Source organism: Lontra canadensis, unplaced genomic scaffold (assembly GCF_010015895.1).
Source record: "Lontra canadensis isolate GAN:19392208 unplaced genomic scaffold, GSC_riverotter_1.0 scaffold48, whole genome shotgun sequence".
Classification (NCBI taxonomy): domain Eukaryota; kingdom Metazoa; phylum Chordata; class Mammalia; order Carnivora; family Mustelidae; genus Lontra; species Lontra canadensis.
The window spans coordinates 2,163,658-2,184,576 of NW_022631042.1; the positions used below are offsets into that span (position 1 = coordinate 2,163,658).

The 20,919-nt window shown below is 32.6% G+C and overlaps 1 protein-coding gene across 1 annotated transcript in view; it reads left to right on the forward strand.

Annotated features, from left to right (window-relative positions):
- The first annotated feature begins 788 nt into the window (after nt 1-788).
- Nucleotides 789-20,919, forward strand: part of SEMA3A (semaphorin 3A) — a 306,101-nt gene continuing 285,970 nt past the window's right edge. Inside the window, exon 1 of the mRNA XM_032873239.1 lies at nt 789-852. The gene's annotated coding sequence lies outside the window, so the exon portion shown is untranslated. The remainder of the gene's footprint in view (nt 853-20,919) is intronic.

Genomic DNA, 20,919 nt, shown 5'->3' on the forward strand with positions numbered 1-20,919 from the left:
ATTGTTTAGTAAGGTTAGTACCTAGCCTGTGAATCTCTATTGCATACTTTTTTTGTTTTGACCAATTTGTGTATTTTCTCAGTTGAAATAACTTTAAGTCTCTGGCCCAGATTTGAGTTGTCTTTATTTTGTTTTTTAAAATTATTTTTGTTATTCAAATGCGAAATAGTGTATGATTGACAAAGAATCTGTTTTAGTAAAATAGAATTATTCAAAGGAATTTTTTATTTCATATTTTGAAAGATTTAAGTATTTAAAATTTCTACTTACTTTTCATACGTGGTATAATTTCTTTATCTGGTGAGGAAAAAAGCTTTTGTTAAAGCAAAATCCAGTTAGTTGCTAACAGTGCCATGAAATTACTGCTTAGCTGGGTTGTCATTGTGAGCCTTTCATCATCAGTAGTGAAAAATGTTAATGACATCATAACATTATGGACAAATCAATAGAGCGTGTTAGAGTTTCAACTAATTCTCAAATAAATCAGTTATTCTTTACCAGAGTTAGAGCCTAAATAATGAATAATTTCAAAGTACCTCAAATCCAATTAGGGATTACAAATAGTAATTTGGTTAAAGGAAGCAGAGTGAGATGTTTGTCAGATTCAGTGTCTGCCTCCCATAATGCCTTTTTCCTTCCTACATTACATTTTCCTATGCAACCTTTAGAAAACATTTACACTGACTTTTAATTTAGTGGAACACCTATTAACTGATTGCTAATTGAATTTTATTGGAATTCTAAGAATGAACTTGTTTATTTTTATAGGGGACTTAAAGTGTCCAGAAACTTAAAATAACCAATTGGACTGAACAGATGTACTTCAGGAATTAAGAATTTTTCCAGAAGAAGGTAAGAGATCTTAAAATATGCACATATTTGCATATTAATAAGTTTTAGTGAAAATATAGATACTAGTATATTTCTTTGGTGTATAATTTAGAGGAATTTTTTTTTAAATTAAAGGCACTTTCTGTTTTTACTTAAATAATCTTTTATTCTGTGGACTGATTTGGATATATGAGATTGCTGTAACATTTCAAAAAGAAAATGGTTTGTAGGAAAGCCACATTGCCACTTTAAAACGTCAAGATTGAATCACCACTATTTTGGGTTTTTTATTTTTTTATTTTTTTATTTTTATATGTAAGACTTAGACTGGGTTTGCCATATTCCCCAAGAGCCACAGAACAAAGATAGCTGACGTGTGGGCAGATTGCCATCTAGAAAGATCCTTTGGCTAGCCTGCTTCTTCTACATTTCCTGGACCACATATGGTTACCATCAACTAGAATCCATTCAAAGGCTTGAGTGCCAAGCACAGAGGGAGGAGTCAGTTTTTAATGTGTTACATTATCTTAATTTTGACCTAAGATGTGAGACTGAAATATTACCCTTAAAGTAAAATACACTTAGAAATCTGAATGTATACATATTACTTTCTTCTTAACCCTCTTTAACTATGAATGTTCCTCAAGCTGCGTTTCATTGTAAGTACAAAGAAAATTAAGCAGCATTAGGTTTACCATCACACTGTATTATATATATTGCTACTGGCAGGAATTGCTATGAGAAGAAATGAATAAAGAAAATAAAACATATATTTTAAGATCTAGGACAAGTGCATGGAAATTATAAGAAAAGAACCCAGAATCTAAATATTATTTCCCTTATAGGTGTTTGAGTTGAATAAAATTCATTCATTAATTTTATTTTATGTCACTAAAACTAAGGAAGTCCCAATTTTATTAGGTCCCTTGGGATTTAATTAGATGATTATTTTTATTTTAATGTGAACAAATGCCTTTTTTCCTCAGGTTTTCATAATTAATACTTTATATATACTTTATATATAATTTATATATTTTTAAAATAAGATTTTTAAGAATTTAAAGGAAATTACAATTTTTATGTGGAAGCATCACTTACATGTGCAAAAAATTTATCACATAAGGTAAAAATTTAGTAATATGAGGTGAACATTGAAGCTGTTAAAGTTAATTTCAAGTCATTATAGATTTTTACTTTTTTATGGCACATCCTGTATCTTTCTTTTTTAATTTATATTCAATTAGCCAACATATACTACATCATTAGTTTTTGATGTAGTGTTCAGTGATTCATTAGCTGCATATAATACCCAGTGTTCATCACAACATGAACCCTCTTTAATACCCATCACCCAGTTACTCCATCCCTCTAAACCCCTCCCTTCTGCAACCCTCAGTCTGTTTCCTGGAGTCTAGAGTCTCTCAGTTTGTCTCCCTTTCTGACTCAGTTTTCCCTCCCTTCCCCTATGGTCCTCTGCACTGCTTCTTATATTCTACATATGAGTGAAACCATATGATAACTGTCTTTCTCTGATTGACTTATTTCACTTAGCATAATTTCCTCCAGATCCATTCATGTCCATGTAAATGGTAGGTATTCATCCTTTCTGATAGATGAGTAATATTCCATTGTGTGTGTGTGTGTGTGTGTGTGTGTGTGTGTACCACATCTTTATCCATTCATCCGCTGAAGGACATCTCAGCTCCCTCTGCAGTTTGGCTATTGTGAACATTGCTACCATGAACATTGCGGTGCATGTGCCCCTTCCTTTCACTACATCTGTATCTTTAGGGTAAATGCCCAGTAGTGCAATTGCTGTGTTGTAGGGTATTTCTATTTTTAACTACTTGAGGAACTTCCATATGATTTCCCAGAGTGGCTGCACCAGTTTGCTTTCCCACCAACAGTGTAGAAGCATTTCCCTTTTTCTGCATGCTTACCAAAATTTGTTCTCTGTCTTGTTAATTTTAGCCATTCCGACTGGTGTGAGGTGGTATCTCATTGTGGTTTTGATTTGTATTTCTCTGATGGCAAGTCATCACGTCTCATATTTTTAGTACTGATAGGTCAATAAAGACTCCAGTATACGACTTTTGTACTGCCAATTCTCTATATGTATATGTACATATGTACATCCATATAAATATCTCTCTCTATGTATATGTATAAATATTCATTATTGGACTAGATTGATTTTTAGCCTTCCAGAGTACCAGTTTCCTGGATGCTAATTTTCCTTAGTGCATCCTGTGCATAAATACTAAACATTATTTTCTTTTTTAGCAAATAAGAACCTTCTAATTTTCCAATTACAGTTGCCTCAGGGTACTAATGAAGTAGGAAAATTTCACAAAATGCATTTCTTGGATAATAATTAAAATCTGCTCCAAATTTATGAAGGTCAAGGTATATTTGAAGATGTATACTTGAAGATCAAGCCAGTTTTTCCAAATAGATTTATAAACTCAGCCACCATTGAAATGGATGAGTCTTAAATTATTAACAGTGTACATGTGAGACTGAAGTAGGATAGGAATTAGGAGTCAACCAATGAATTTTTATTAAAGCCAAAGTAACAAATTCAACTAAAATCTGATGAAATTTACTTCTAGGTAGTGCATCTAATGGAACTATTTGCAGAATTGAATTTTTGATTCTAAGCTTTGAGTACTACAAATGTAAACTGGGGTTGATAAATATCAGTTGGTTGGAAAATGTGATCTGATCATCCCAAATTGGAAGACTTAAAACTTTTGTTCTGTTTTGTTTTAATTAATGTCCGTTTCATTGACAAGGTTATTCAATCCCTTAGTTTCTCCCTTTTTTTTAAACAGAAGTAACTTGAATAAGAATTATTATCCATCAGATGTGTAATGTATTTAATGTAAATTATTATTTAAAAACAGTAGATAAACGGTATATTTTGCTTGTCCTGCTAATTCTGTTGTTTAATGGCTTACTTGCTGAGAGAATACCAATGTAGCAAGATCCAAGATATATTTTTCTTTCCTGAATCTGAAAATTGTTCTGTAATTATTAATTATTCCCTTGACACAGCTCCATATATGTCTGATTCTAAATAAATTCTTAATTGAAAAATATAGATACTTTACTGGTAAGCTCATGGCAAAGATTTCAAGCATTTAAAAAAATGGAAACTATAGTTAAGAAAAGGATATACTAATTTAGAAGAGAGGAAAATGAGATAATATTCCACATTAACTAAAAAGGAAAATTGAAAATGTGTGGATGAAAAGGAAGACAATTTCAGTTTTCCTTTTTATTGCTCTTCCACTTGAGATTCATTCTATATGACTATTGAATAACTTTGATATGGTTTTAGGAAGGTTGTCTGGTATAGTAGAATAAAATGACATTCCAGACTCATATAGTTCTGGAATTTCAAGCTGAATCACTTTGTGAGCTTGAGATAATTACTTTGCCTTATTTAAATTTATCATTTATACATTGGAACTAGTAATACCTACTTTTACTTCCTTATAAGTTTTACAAATTTTGAAATATTTTATAAATTTTTTTAAATTACATTTTAAATGTATGGTATAATTTTCTCTTTCTTTCACTATTTTCCAAAATACTTTTTATTCATTTAATTTTTCAAAAATGTTCTGCTTTCTTCTGGTTATTTAAGTTTAAGTTTTATTTTTCTACTCTAGATTATGAACTTTTCAAGATTAAAAATATTTTTTCTTATTTATGCCTGCCCCTACCCATCAGTTTAAAGATAGACATCATTTTTAGTGAATGACTGAAAGAAAGAATAAGAACCTTTTTATACAGATGTGTTGCTGTTGAATTGAATTAAGCCGAAACCATTTAAAACATTTGAATACTCTTTTAAAAAGTCACTATTTAATAGATAGACTTTTTTTCAAATGAAAAATCCTTTGACGAATAATATATCCACCTATTAACTTAGCTTGTTTAATTTTGATTTCTAAATAGGGTCTCTTAGCTTATAACATAATATTTTATTCTGTTTTAACCACTTCTAAGATTTTTCAAAGAATTAGAATATATCTTCCTTATCATAGAATTTCCTAGCCATTTTTCAAAGAAAGAGAGAAAGGTAGATTGCTCGGGTGTGTAAGAAAATCATTCTGGAACTGAGCTCCCATTCAATAATAGTAACAAGAAACATAGTGATCTGCTTAACCAACAAGCCCTCACCTTCTCACCTTGGCTCAGATGTTAGTGACCACAGGGTTAGAATGAGTACTCAGAGGCCTGGCCTCACTCCTGAGAAAAATCTAACACTTGCCTAACCTCCTTTACATCTAGTGAGGATAGAATTGGAGTGGCCATGACTAGAGGGAAGTGTTACCTACCTCTGAAAATTTCATTGTTTTTTTTTTTTTTTTAATAAACATATAATATATTTTTATCCCCAGGGGTACAGGTCTGTGAATCGCCAGGTTTACACACTTCACAGCACTCACCATAGCACATACCCTCCGCAATGTCCATAACCCCACCCCCCTCTCCCAACCCCCCTCCCCCCATCAATCCTCAGTTTGTTTTGTGAGATTAAGAGTCACTTATGGTTTGTCTCCCTCCCAATCCCATCTTTGTTTATATGTTTGTAAAAATTATATATCCAATTCAGATGGAATCATTTATTTATTTTTCTAACTAATAATTCCTTCTTCATATGGTTATTTTTCTTCTTCTATCTTTGATAATTTGTGCTAAATGTTTTTAGGTCCACAGAACTTCTGAGCCAGAAGGGTTTTAAGAGATCTCCTCATTTACATAAGGAAACTAAGGCCAAGATAAATCTAATACAAGTCACAGACATGAGGAACCCAATTTCCAAACTCTAATTTTAGAGTTATTTGTTTTATATCATAATATCTTGCTCCCAAGATACTCTTTTTCTGGACTTCCTTTCTTACTCATTTTAGGATTATCTGTTGACTGTTTCCATTATTTATCAACATTGTCTTCAACTGAAATTTGTAACTTATCTAGACAAAATAAAGAGATGACATCCTCTTCTTCCACAAAGACAAGCCTGGCAATAGGTAAAAATAATTGAGCAAGATTGGGTAATAAGAGAAACACGTACATCGTACACTACCTCAGGGAGCAACCCTGGTCAGGGAATGACTTTTTATGTCTAGCCAAATATATGTTGAGATATATATATATATAGATAGATAGATATCCAGATAGATAGATAGATAGATAGATAGATAGATAGATAGATATACGCACACAAAAGGTAAAACAGTGCATAGAACTTTTGTCTTTGTTAAACTCAGTGAGATGTGTAGCTTCTTTGGGTGAAACCTCTGTGTATTTATTTTTCTTTACTAACTTTATTGAGGGATATATTAGGTAATATAAACTCCTTATAAACTCCATCTGTTTTAAAGGGCTCAATTCTATGAGTTTTGACAGTAGTATATACCCATGAAATCACCACAAGAAGCAAGATACAGAATATTTCTATCATCCCAACAAGGTTCTTTATGACTCTTTATTTTTTCATACTCTGCATTAGTTTGCATTTTATATAAAGAAAATCGTGTAAGTACGTATTTTTGTATATTTTTTTCATTTAGCATAATGGTATAGAGATTTATCTATGTACTTTTTTTTATCAGTAGTTCATTTCTTTTTACTGCTGAGTAATATTCCATTGAGGATATACTACATTTGTTTATTCATTCACTTATTGATGGATAGTTGTTTCTTTTGACTTTTGTGGTTTAATTCTCTGTGAGCATTTGTGTACAAGTCATTGTGTGGACATGTATTTTCGTTTCTCTTGGAAAAACACATAGAATTAGAATATCAGAATCTTTGATAGGTGTATGCATAACTTTTTAAGAAATGACAAACAGTTTTCCCAAGTGGTTGCACCACTTGGCATTCACCTGAGCAGTGTGTGAGAATTCCTGTTGCTCTGCATCAGAGGTCTTCAAACTATAGTTCTTGCGCCAAATTGGCTTTATTTGTAAATAAAGTTGTATTGGAACACAGCCACACTCATTTGTCATGAATGATGTGCTTCATGCTACAAAAAAAGAATTAAGTAATTGTGACAGAAATCATATGGACCTCAGATTAAAATATGTACTTTCTGGCCCTTTCAACAAAAAGCTTGCTGATTCCTGCTCTGCATCCTTGCAAAACTTCTTGTTGCCAGTCTTTCTTAATTTTAGCCATTTTAATGTGTATGTGATGGTATTTCAGTGGGATTTAATTTGCTTTTCTGATGATTAATGATATTGAGCATCTTTTAATTTGCATATTTGCCACCTGCATATCTTCTTCTCTGAATTAGCCATTGAAATATTTTGCTCTGTTTTTTTAACTGGCTATTTCCCTTACTATTTTTCAGTTGTAGGCGCCCTTGTTATATTCTGGATACAAATCCTTTAGTAGATAGATATGTTTCATGAATATTTTCTCCCATTCAATGACCTTCATTTTCAAATTCTTAAGTTTCTTTTGAGTAGCAAAAAATTTTAGTATTGATGAAATGCAATATATCATTTTAACCCTTTGTACTGTTGGGTACTAAGAAACCTTTGCTTATCCCAGTTTAAATTTCTTTCTCCAATGTTTCTCCAAAATTTTCTTCTAAGAGTTTTATTGTTTTAGTTTTTGAAGGAAGGACTATGATCTAATTTGAATCACTTTTTGCACATAATTAGGTATGTTGAGATTAATCTTTTTTTTTCCCATGTCAGTATCTAATTGTTCTAACATCTTTTGTTGAAAGATCATTTCTTTCCATTTCTTTACCTTAAGAACTTTGTCCAAGATTAATGACCTATTTCTGAGCTAATTGTCTCCATTGGATTATAACTACTTTTGCCAATGACACACCATCTTGATTTTTAAAGATTTATACTGTTTTGAAATCACTGACTTATATAATGACCAATTCAGCTGTATTTTAAAATTTCTTTGGTATTTCTGTGTTGTTTGCTCTCCCATGTGACTCCTGTACCCACTCCTTCACACACACAGAAAGCCTCTTAAAATTTTATTGGAATTCTGTTGACTCTGTAAATCAATTTATGTTTCTTTAAGTATCTTATTATTACTAATACTTAACTCAATTTTACTCTGTTCAGAGAACATACTCTGATATGAATCATTTAAAATCTACTGTGAGTTATTTTAAGACCCATCATATGTGCTTCATTGCGTTCTTTAGATCCACTATGTGTTTACGGATTTATTTTTGTCTAGTTTTTCTAATAAAATCCCTTCCTATGGTTATATAATGGAAAGTTTTTCTCCTTTAATTCTGTCAGTTATTGTTTCTTATACTTTGTGGTATTTTTGTAAATTCATACACATTTACACTTTATACATCTTTCTAGTGAATTGATCCTCTTATCATAGGTACCATTTCTTTTTATCTTTGATAATTCTGTTGACTTAATGTCTTATTTTAGCTGATTTTAAAATAGTCACTGCAAGATTTTTATGCATAATATTTGTATCTGTTCATTTTCGAGTCATTTGTTAGAGTTGCAGTTGAACATTTAATGCATTCTGATTTCTCTTCCTTTGTGTATTCCTCCATATCTTCCATGCTTCCATATCTTGGCTTTATAAATAATGCTGCAGTAAACATAGAGGTGTGCATATCTTTTCAAACTAGTGTTTTCTTTTTTAGTGAATACCCAGTAGTAGAAATACTGGTTCATATGGCAAATCTATTTTTAATTTTTTGAGAAAAATGTATACTCTTTTCCACAGTGGTCACACCAATTTACATTCCCACCGACAGTGCATGAAGTGTTATTTCGTTGTTGTTCTGATTCGTATTTCCTTGATCATTAGTGATCTTGAGCATTTTTTCATGTATCTCTTGGCCATCTACAGGTCTTCTTTGGGAAAATGTCTATATATGTCCGCTGTCCTTTTTTTTTAAAGATTTAATTTATCTGTTTTAGAGAGAGAATGTGTGTGCTTGGGAGCAAGGGCAGAGGAAGAGGGAGAGAGAAACCCAAGCAGAATCCACAATGAGCGCAGAGGCAATGTGGGGCTCAATCTCACAACCCAGAGACCAGACCTGAGCTGAAATCAAGAGCTAGACACTTAACTTACTGTACCACCCAGGTGTCCTGTCTCTGCCCATTTTTAAATTGAATTTGATTTTTGGTATTATGGTGTATAAGTTCTTTATATATTTTGGATATTAACCCCTTATTGGTTACATCATTTACAAGTATCTTCTCCATTTAGTAGGTTATCTTTTTGTTTTGTTGATGGTTTTCTTCACTGTCCAAAAGCTTTTTTTTTTTTTTTTTTTTTTTGGTATAGTCCCAGTAGTTTAATTTTACTTTTGTTTCCCTTGCCAAAGGAGACATATCTAGAAAAACATTTCTAAAGTTGATGTTGAAGAGATTACTGCCTGTTTTCCTCTAGGAATTTTATGGTTTCAAGTCTTACATTTAGGACCTTAATCTATTTTGAGTTTACTCTTATGTATAATATGACAAAGTGGTCCAGTCACATTCTTTTGGTTGTAGCTCTGCAGTTTTCCCAATACCATTTGTCAAAGAGACTATCTTTGCCATTGCATATTCTTGTCTCCTCTGTTGTAAATTAATTATTCAGGTTCTTTTGTGGTTCCATGCAAATTTTGGAATTTTTTGTTCTAGTTCTGTGAAAAATGCTGTTGATAATCGATAAGGATTACATTAAATCTGTAGATTGTTGTGAATGGTATGGTCATCTTAATATGGATTCTCTGATTCCATGAGCATGGAGAATCTATTCATTTATTTCTGTTATCTTCAATTTCTTTCATTAGTACTTTGTACTTTAGTACAGGTCTCATCTCCTTGGTTAAGTTTATTCCTAGGTATTTTCTTCTTTTTGGTGCAATTGTAAATGGGATTGTGTTCTTAATTTCCCTTTCTGCTACTTCATTATTAGAGTATAGAAATGCAACAGATTTCTGTATATGTATTTGGTATTCTGCAACTTCACTGAATTCATTAATCTGCTCTAGCGGTTTTTTGGTGGAGTGTTTAGGTTTTCTGTATATTATATTATGTCATCCACAGATGGTGAAAGTGTTACTTCACCAATTTGGGTGTCTTGTTTTTTTGTTTTGTTTTGTTTTGGGGTTTGGGGGTGTTTTTGCTTTTTGCCTGATTGCTGAGACTATGTTGAATAAAAGTTGCAAGAGTAGATATTGTCTTGTTCTTAATCACAGATGTAAAGCACTCATGTTTTCACCATTGAGGATGATGTTAGCTGTGGGTTTTTCATATATGGCCTTTGTTATGTAGTGGTATATTCCCTCCAAACCTGCTTTGTTGAGAGTTTTTATCATAAATGCATGTTGTATTTTCTCAAGTGTCTTTCTGCATCTATTGAAATGATTATTTGTTTTTGTCTTTTCTATAGTTAATGAGATGTAAGACACTGATTGATTTGCGAGTATGGAATCATCCTTGCATCCTTGGACAAAATCCCTCTTGATCTCATGATGAATAATTTTTTTTAAATACTCTTAGATTTGGTTTGCTAGCATTTTGTTAAGAATTTTTGCATTTATGTTCAGACATTGATTTTTTGCATTTTTGCATTGATTTTTGCATTTATCTTCAGACATTGGCCTATAGTTTTCCTTTTATGTAGTATCTTTATCTGGTTTTGATATCAGGGTAATGGTGGCCTCATATAATGAATTTGGAAGCTTTCCTTTCTCTTCTATTTCTTGGAATCATTTGAGAAGAGTAGATGTTAACTCTTCTTTAAATGTTTGGTAAAATTCACTTGTGAGGCCATCTGGTTCTCGATTCTTGTTTGTTGGGAGTTTTTAATTACTGATTCTATTTCATTGCTAGTAATGAGTCTCTCCAAATTTTCTGGTTTTTTTTTCCTGATTCAGTTTTGGAAAGTTATATGTCTCTAGGAATGTACTTATTTCTTCTACATTTTCCAATTTGTTGGCATAATTTTTATAATATTTTCTTATAATGTTTTGTAATTCTGCGGTGTCAATGATTATTTCTCCTCTTTCATTTCTGATTTTATTTATTTATTTATTTATTGAGTTTTCTCTCTCTCTCTCTTTATGCATCGGCTAAAGGTTTATCAATTTTGCTTATCTTTTCAAAAAGCCAGCTTCTGGTTTCATTGATCTATCCCTATTGTTTTTTAAAATCTCTATTTCACTTATTTCTGCTTTAGTCTTCATTATTTCCTTCATGCGGCTGGCTGTGGGTTTTGCTTCTCCTTTTCTTCTAGCTCCCATAGATGTAAGGTTAGAATGTTTGTTTGAGATTTTTCTTGCTTCTTGAGGTAGACTTGTATTGCCATAATCTTCCCTCTTAGAACAGCTTTTGCTGCATCCCAGAGATTTTGAAATGTTATGTTTTCATTTTCATTTGTCTTTATGTATTTTTTTTAATTTCCTCTTTGATTTCTTGGTTGACCCATACTTTGTTAGTAGCATGTTATCTGTGCTTTCCAAATTTTTTTCTTGTGATTGACTTCTAGTTTAATACCATTGTAGCCAGAAAAGATGCATGATGATTTCAGTCTTTTGCATTGGTTGAGACTTGTTTTGTGGCCTATTCTGGGTAATTTTCCATGTGCACTTGGAAAAAATGTATTTTCTGCTGTCCTTGGATGGAATGTTGTGAATATATCTGTTGCATCCATCTGGTCCAATGTACCATTTAAAGCCTCCATTTCCTTGTTGATTTTCTGTTTGCTCATTTGTTTTTAAAAGGATAAACATCTTTCTTACATGGCAGAATATTCATTATAGTTTTGACATGTTCGTTATTGTCTTTGTTTTCTCCAAGTTCTGTATTCGTGATTTTAGGGTTTTGTTGTTCTTCTTCATTCATGTTGATAGTTTTCTTCATGAGGCAGATAATTCTGGACTGTATATTGTTATATGGGTGAGATATCCAACCATTTCTGGAAGCACTTTATGAGCTAAGGTTGGGGTGGGAAGGATTAGAAAACATTTTGTGGACCTTTACACTGCACTTTATATTGGTCAGTAAACAAATCAGTCTTTTCACAATGGGCCACCAAACAACAACATATGAAAGACATGTGTACTTTTTTGAGTCCTATGCAGTTTATATAATAGTTGACAGAGGGGAAGTACCTCCTGATTGCTGATATTTGGGTGCAGGGTGGGGGAAACTTGGTCTTCCAGTCTTCTTGTAGTAAGGCATGGTATTAAGTGCTCATTGTCCCAGGTTCCTCAGAGTTAGTGGGCTTGCTCACCCTGAAGCTCTCTGACTCCCCTCTGTCATGTTAAATAAGCTTATGTGAATTCTTATCCCCAAAATTCCTTCAAGTCTTATATTGCTATAACCACATTTATCATCTTCATGAATATAGTGAATGAATACATTTTTGTTTGGTTACAGTTCTTTTATTATACCTTTACTGGGGTTAAGGTAGGAAGATGAGGTGAATTTGTGTGTTTAATCTTTCTCACTTAATTGGAATTCACATTATATTCTAAACAAATAAGCAGATATTTAAAAAATAGATTCACTCAACTTAAATATTATTATGGATGATAATAATGTGTGTTCAGAGGTTTAATAGGCAGAAAAAGTAATCTCCTGAGTTTTTCAGGAACAGATAACTAGACCAGTGATTAATCAGTCTTCCTTCCTTTGTGGCCATATTTTGTGGATCATTTTATTACTTATTGGCACTTTTACCATAGGAAAAAAAGAAAACTCAGATCTATCCACTTGAATATATGCTTAGAATTTTTACTCAGAGTTTTGATAGAGGAAGAATTGGAAATTATTGGTTAAAATGATGCTTTGAGATTATATGCAGATTTCATTACTCATGTTAATTTTATACTCCTATTACCATAGATAATTGACTATAATTTATGTGGGAGTATAGACTGAAATATAGTTGCAGCTCATCTGGGTTTCATCAAAATTATATCCCTTTTGGGCCACAACTGGACTTTGAAACAACTTATGTCTGGAAGTGCTACCCATAGTCATCAGGGATTTGCCTGAGGTCTGAGACAGTTGCCATGGAATCTGTCCTACTCCACTCTTCTTTAGTGAAACCATAACCAATAGCAGCTAGCCAGAACTGAAAATAACAAAAGGTGAAGAAATAAGCAAGAAGAAGAGCATTAAGTATTGCACTTGTAGACTGTTGTATGTAGATCCGTGTCAATTAGTTATTATAAATGGAATTTCTGGAAAAAGTTATTTTAATCTATACTACACAAATTGAGACACAGGTCCTCATGTTTTGGGGGAGTTTTAACCCACACCATTTTAAATATGTGGTCACAAGTTTGTTTGAACTTTCTTTGTTGAGGACATTTTTCTTTTGTTTCTAAAATAGTGAGGTTAAAAAAAAAAATCAGACAAAACCATAGAATAATTTTTTAATCAGAAGAGCATGAGTTCAGATAAAATTTCTGAACAGTCTGTATTTAAGTAGCTCTTTCCAAGATATTTATAAAGTCTCAAAAAAGAGTATCCAAAGGTATTTAGAAAGCAATCTTACTGAATAGTGCTTCAAAACAGACATGACTTGAAGTTGTGTTAAAGCTGTAAATATATTGTCAGGGGCACCTGGGTGGCTCAGTGGGTTAAGCCTCTGCCTTCGGCTCAGGTCATGATCTCAGGGTCCTGGGATCGAGCCCCGCATTGGGCTCTCTGCTCAGCGGTGAGCCTGCTTCCCTCTCTCTCTGCCTGCCTCTCTGCCTACTTGTGATCTCTCTCTCTCTCTCTCTCTGTCAAATGAATAAAAAAAATTTTTTTTTTTAAAAAGCTGTAAATATATTGTCATATTGCGATGTTGTGATTTATTTGAGAGGGAGGGGGATTTATTGAAGGTATGTAAAAAAATAGCATTTAAACAATTTTTACTTAACATCTTTTTTTATTTGTTGTGTTTTAAAGAGGGAGATAGAAGGGGAAGAAGGGCAGAGAGAGAGGGAGAAAGAATCTTAAGCAGGCTCCACACCCAGCATGAAGCCTGATATAGGCTTGATCTCACAACCCTGAGATCATGACCTGAGCCAAAATCTAGAAGCATATGCTTAACCCATTGGGCCGCCCAGGTGCCCCTCCCTTGACATTTTAGAGAGCATTTTTTTTACTCATAATACTAAATTATCCTTGGATATTGATTAAAAAGTTATCAAGAGGGGTATGGAGATAGCAAGATGAATAAAATAAAAGCATGTATAATAACAAAGGATTCTAGGGATATGTAGAATATACTTATTCACATCAATAGAAAAATCGATTGCAGCTCTATAATCATTTGAGACCACCCTAAATTTCCATCAAGCAATCGAGAAATCTTTTGGCACAGTGACTACTCTAACTTGCTATATTGACCACCAATCTGAGAGCAAATGGACTGAGACATTTATATTTTGATTACTAGATAATATGCAAAATATATCCATCCTTTATCATTAATCTCATCCAATTTCTAAACTAGGAGATAAGTGTGTTGCTTGAATTCATAATTTAAGAGGGTTCACATGTCAAGGGGGCCATTTTGAAGAAACTGCATAAAATGGTTGTGTCAGTTGGTCTGCCAAAATGCCTAGTTTCAATCTCATCATTGATCTAGCTAATTCAGTATGAACCTTCATGTCTCAGCTCAATATTAATTCCATAAAAAAACCCTTCATATCTTATAGTACTTGTCACAGTTATAATTTCTTGTTATAATATGTCTTCTATAAATTACACTATTTATTAAGTTGGGGATTGTGTTTCTGTTTGCTAGCTTATTCACTCATAGTTGCTCAATTAGTATAATGATTATTTGATTAGTTGAGCTTACATTTAAATATTATATATTTTGCTTAATTACTTTTATGGCTTCTTGCCATTTCTAATAATATATGAGAATATTAACTATTAAAGTAGCTTTGAATTGTGCATTTATGAACATATTTGAGTTGTCAAACCCAACCATAGTAATGGTTATCATATCACAACCTTTTGCAAAATTATCCTCAATGTGTTGGTTGATTTATTTTCAAAATCATAATAAGAATTGTTGATTATAACTGGGAGTTAAGTGCAACTGAGAACTGGTAAACTACACACACACACACACACACACACGTATAAACTATGTATATGTATAGTTATGTAATTATATATATAGTTTACAACTTTGGATTGTGTATCAGAGGACATATACAAATTTATTTACTTTCTAGTTGTTTTGTTTTACCAAAGAGAGCAAAGTTAATTCAGGAAGAGATTTTAAAGATCATTCTGCACAACTTATTTAGGTATAAGAATTAAAGAAATGAAAAAAGTAAAACCATTTGTCCCAAACAGAGTCAATAGAAAGCATAGGTATAGAAATCAAATATTTGAAAGCTATAAAGACAGTTTTTCTACAGCCAACATGTGGCCTTCATTTCAGTTATTTGCCGCCTTAAAATTTTTATTTTTAAAAAAGTTTTGCCTTAAGCTAAAATAAATTATAGCTTCCATGTTTTGTGAATGAAGTAAATGTTTACTTCTACAACCTGGTGACTTAGTACAAGAATATCCAACAAAAAGAGCAAACCTAATATCAGTCATTTAACAACAAAATAATACTGTCAGCATTTTTATTAATGTTTATTTTGAATCAAGAGACCATTGTCTTATAGAAATATTCTAGACCAATTGCTAGTCTAGACTCTGATACTATATGGAGGTGCCTTGTAAATTAAATCCTTTCATATCCCACAGGCTGAGATCATGCACATCTGAGATGTGTTAGCTGAAATTCCACAGAATCCTCAATTGCCAAGTTTGGATAGAATGAACATAATATTAAAAGTAAGAAGACTAAGAAAAATTAACATTAAAAAATGTATATTATACAAAGGTCTTACAGAAAGCAGTGAGAAGAGAAGGGCCTCTAGCATTCTTTACTCCCAGATTTAAACTTGAAGATGAATTGTTCTTAGCTCCAGGGAGGAATTACGAAGGTAGGGAAAAGGGTTATAAACCTGAACAACCAAAGGTGAAAAAATCAGAGAAAGACAAATACTGTATGATCTCATTAATATGTGGAATCTAAAAAATTTGAAACAGAGTAGAATGATGGTTGCCAGGAACTTGAGGGGAGGGTGGGAAATGGGGAGATTTTTGTTAAAGAGTACAAAATTCCAGTTATATGAATAATAAGTTCTGGGGATCTAATGTACAACATGGTGACTAAAGTTAACAATACTGTATTGTTACTTACTTGAAAGTTGCTAAGAAAGTAGATCTCAAATGTTTAAAACACACACACACACACACACACACAAATATTGACTATGTGAGGTGATGGGTTTGTAAACTAACCTTATTGTGGTAATCATTTAGTAATACATACATATATCAAATCATCATGTTGTACACCTTAAACTTACACAATGTTGTATGTTAATTATATCTCAATAAAGCTCAAAAAAATTGAGCAATGAATTAATTCAGAGGTATTTTCTGAACAGCTTTCTCTTGAAAATGCATATACAAGATGTGATTCCTTCCCTCAAGTATCCATCAGTTTAATTGAAGTTGTATTTTTGTCACCATTTTACCAGTTTAACATTCATTTCCTGAATATTTAGAGTATTCCAGGTATTATGATAAATTATTGGAAAAGAGTAAAAAAAATAAATGCCCCATAATCACAAGAATGTCATCATGGGAGCAATATAGTAAAAAGTTCAATAAAATATGGTAAGTGCTAAGATGGCAGAGTGCCCACTTCTCAGTCTTCACTTAGCTTTCATATAATTCCCATGAGAAGACTATAGGAATTTAATTTATTTAATTATAGTGATAAATATAGACAAATAACCTAATATCAAACTGAACAAAGCATATAAATAGGAAATTACAACAGACCAAGCGATAATGTACAGCAAACATATTAAAAGGATGCTAAAGCTTAGTAGTAGGGAACTTCCAGCTACACCAGTAATGAGGTAACAGTTTTCTTCCTTTGTGTTGGAGAAAATTGAAAAGGAGATAGCTAGTCATTGTTTTCTAGGGTGCCTGGAAGTGGGCACACTCATTGCTGAAAGGTATCCAAATGACCATGAATTTATGAAAACTAATCAAGAAATATCTACTAAAATAAAAACATATATACAGTTGACTTTTGAATAATGCAGAATTCAAATATTCACATATAATTTTTGTTTCCCCCAAAATAACTATTAATAGCCTACTGTTAAGCTGAATGCCAATAACATAAACAGTCAACACTTATTTTGTATGTTTTATATATTATATAATGTATTTTTACAATAAAATAAACTAGAGAAAGGAAAATGGTAAGAAAATCATAAGGAAAAGAAAATACATTTATGGTACTATATGTATATTTATTGAGAAAAAAATTTGTGTATGAGTTGACCCACACATTCAAATCCATGTTGTTTATTTTTATTTTTTTAACTGTATTTCAATAAAATAACAACTAACCAAAAAATAAGACAAAATAACAAGGGCAAGCATAAAAACCCCCTGACGAGTATCTAAATGGGGAAAATTAATGTGGTTTTAATCTATGCTATTGAATATTGCACATTTAACAGCACACATCAGGTGTTTGCATTTGACTGGTGGCTATTCATGATGTTTGTTTCATGGGGAAAAAACATTTTTGCTAGGCAATATTTATATGGCGACTGCTTTTTTAAACATAACATAAAACTCAGTCTATGATATTTAGGTATTTATGTTTGCATCAATGTGAATGATACGTGGAAGGAGCTACTGTTGACCTCAGAAACCTGGGGCGTGAGGAAGAGAGTTAATACAAGTAATTTAACTTTAGGGGCACTTGGATGGTACAGTATTTAAGTGTCATACTCTTGGTTTGGGCTCAGGTCCTATTGTCGGGCTTGTAAAATCAAGCCCGGCACTGGGCTCCACACTCAGCATGGAATCTGCTTGAGAGTCTTTCTCCCTCTCCCCCTTCGCCCCTCCCATTCATCTCTCTCGCTCTCTTCTCTCAAATAAATAATCTTTTTTTTTTAAAGGAATTTAATTTGAAATTTTCCCCTTACGTAGCTTCTTATATTTCTACTGGTTGAAGCAAATACAAGTCTATTTTGTTTTACAAATATTCATTATAACAAAACATATAGATATTCTGGAAAATAACGAGATAAATGTGTTGCAGAATTTCTTTTCCTTTGGTGTCCAGGGGTTCCGGTAACACCACTTTGAGGAATGAAGAGGCAGACCAGACAAAGAGTGGTGGGCACCAAAGCAAAGTTTATTGAGTGATAGTAAAGTTATTGAGTGATAGTACAAAGCTCCTCAAGAGGGAAGGGACCTGAGAGGATTGCCACCAGAGTTTCTAAGTCCGGGGGTTTTTATGGGCTTGTCAGTGGGCTGTTTTAATCTCATTAACCCTCCAGGGCCTGTCATCCATTCAGGCTTTTGTCCTCTATGTATCTCATGGCAAAGGTGGAGGGCTTCCTCTAGGGTGGTATAAAATCCCTTCAAGGTTGGTTTCCTCTTGGGGGGTGGGGGGTGGAGAGGAGGCCTTGTCTATGCCTGACTTTCTTCTAATTATCCTTTGTCAAATGCACTTGAAATATTTTTTACATTATTAATTGTTTAAAAAAAAAGCCTATGGCTTTTTCCCATATGTATGTGCAGGTAATCAAGAAATTGATAATATTATTTTTAAAATTAAGGTATTTTGAGCCAAAATAGGATTATTAGCTTTAGTTTGTGAATTAGTTTGTTATCTTTTATCCTATCTACTAGTAGGTAGGCTGGAGTAGGTAGTCTTATCTTACTTTACAAATGACTTGACCTAGTCCATACACCAAATATAAGAAACACAATTGATTGATGTTCAGAAGCAAACCCTGACATACTTAAGTACATCAAAATTTAGCTGTGAGAAAGCAACTCCAACCCCTTTGAGAAGATAGTCTTTCAGAAAACCCAAGTGCTGCTAACTTGGCTCTGAATCATGTCAATCTATTACACAGGGCACTATGGATAACATAGCTAGGATGAGGCTTCATAGCAATGACTGGTCCAGATGTTTGAATTATGATTATGTTTGAGATGGAAACATTCAGAAATATGTGCTTTAATTATAGACATGGAAATAATTATTTCTCTGCCTCATCCATCACCCTGCCAAGGCTAAGATTTTTGTAACTACTACTTTGTCCAATGCATTTGTAAACAGACATTCCACAATTTTGCTAGAACGTTTTCAAATTACTACTTGTATATAATTTGCTTCGAGAGATATGTAAATCAACATTCCCACACATACATTAATATATTCACCAATTAGGACTCTCCTAGTTGATCCGCATGAGAAATTTTCAGAAAACCAGGCAAGATATTTTTCACAATATAAATAACACTAAATAGACACAAAGTGTGGACTTTTAAACTATAGCTACAGGACTTTGAATGTTACGACTAATTCTAATATTCTGATAGAAAAAGATACAAGTCATTCTCACTTTCGTACTTTTTTATTTACACATTCTTGCAACCACCAAATATTACCTTCTGTGATAAAGTTTGATGAGGAGAAATCGGTAATGGGTTTTGGTTGATTCTAATTTGTATGTTTTCTGCCTCCTACATATTTTTACATGATATTGCCTTCAATTAAGTAAACTATTGAGCATTGCCTCCATTTTCAGAATAATGGGTCTTCTCTAAAGTGTTTTTAATTTTATTTGCTCAGTGATTAAACTGGACCCAGCATTTTCAATAAGAAATAGTTGCATATTGTAGTGATGAACTTTAAAAAAAATAATAAGGCATCGATCTACCACAATCTGACTAAATTATTTAAAATAAATTCACAAAATTAGCCATAATTTATAACATCAATTTTAAATGAAATCTTCAGCCATGTATCATACTAGCACATATTTTCCTTTCCCATTTTACCTTCCAAATAAGTACTGACAATTAGACAGCACTTAACATTTATCATGCTTATCTTCGCAGCTGCAGTGGCACTAAAGGTGACTAAGAATGGCAAGAGGAGTTTTTTGTGAAGAGTTTAAAATAAAGGGAAATAACGATTGATTTCCCTTTGCTTGTTGAGTGGTTGGAGGTAGATAAGCGGATTTGTAGTGAGGTCATCAGTCACAATTGGATAGTAATTTGAAAATGGATTAGCTTAGAAGTAGCAATTTCTGCTCCATGGGTTTTAGTGAAAAAGTCTGCCTAATTCTGTAAGAGACCTCATAAACTGGCAGAGATCAATGCCTACCTAATGTGCCATTATGCACTGGGCACACTTCAGTGATTACAGCACAGCTGTGGCTGGGTTCTGCCTGATATTTCTTTAGCACTCGCACCACAGGTGCTCCACATGATTATTTTGCCCAAAGGAATAAACTCTTTAAGGAATTAAAATGGACGAGAGGCTTTTCTTCCTGAGAAGCTTTTTACTTTTTAAACTAAGGAATGACCAGCGTCACATCTCAGTAATGCCAGCCAGCCCTGTAACAAATAAAGACTAAACAAATTAAGAGGAGGAAATTATCCTCTATTATGTGTCTGGATGGCACATTCTTACGTTTAAAATTTAATAGCCCAAAACTACCTGCCTTTGTAACTTGAAAGAACATTATACAAGTTCCGGGTTGGAAAGGTTCAATGTTTTAAAGATTAAGAGTTTCATCTTAAAGTGTGAGAGCTAGCATTAACTAATTTTTAAAGTCCTTTAGCTCTTCTTCTAGGTCATGCCAGTTCATTGGCAATGAAGAGTAGGAATGAATTTAAAACAAATTTGAATATTAGATCCCCTGCCAGTAATCCTTAGATTCTTATCCTCCTTGGATTTCTTTACTGGTTGTTTGCAAATATTACATATAAGAACAATAAGTATATTATTAAGGGAAGGTAAAATAATTTGAACTGCTAATCTGTAAGAGTATAAACAAAATCCACTTTATACCTTAAACAAATAATATTTAACATCTAAATAATAACATTATTTATCTGGAAATTTTTATTTTGTAGCTCTTTAAATTTGATATGATATATATAACAATAACAATATATAATTTACATATTGTATAAATATAATTGTTACATA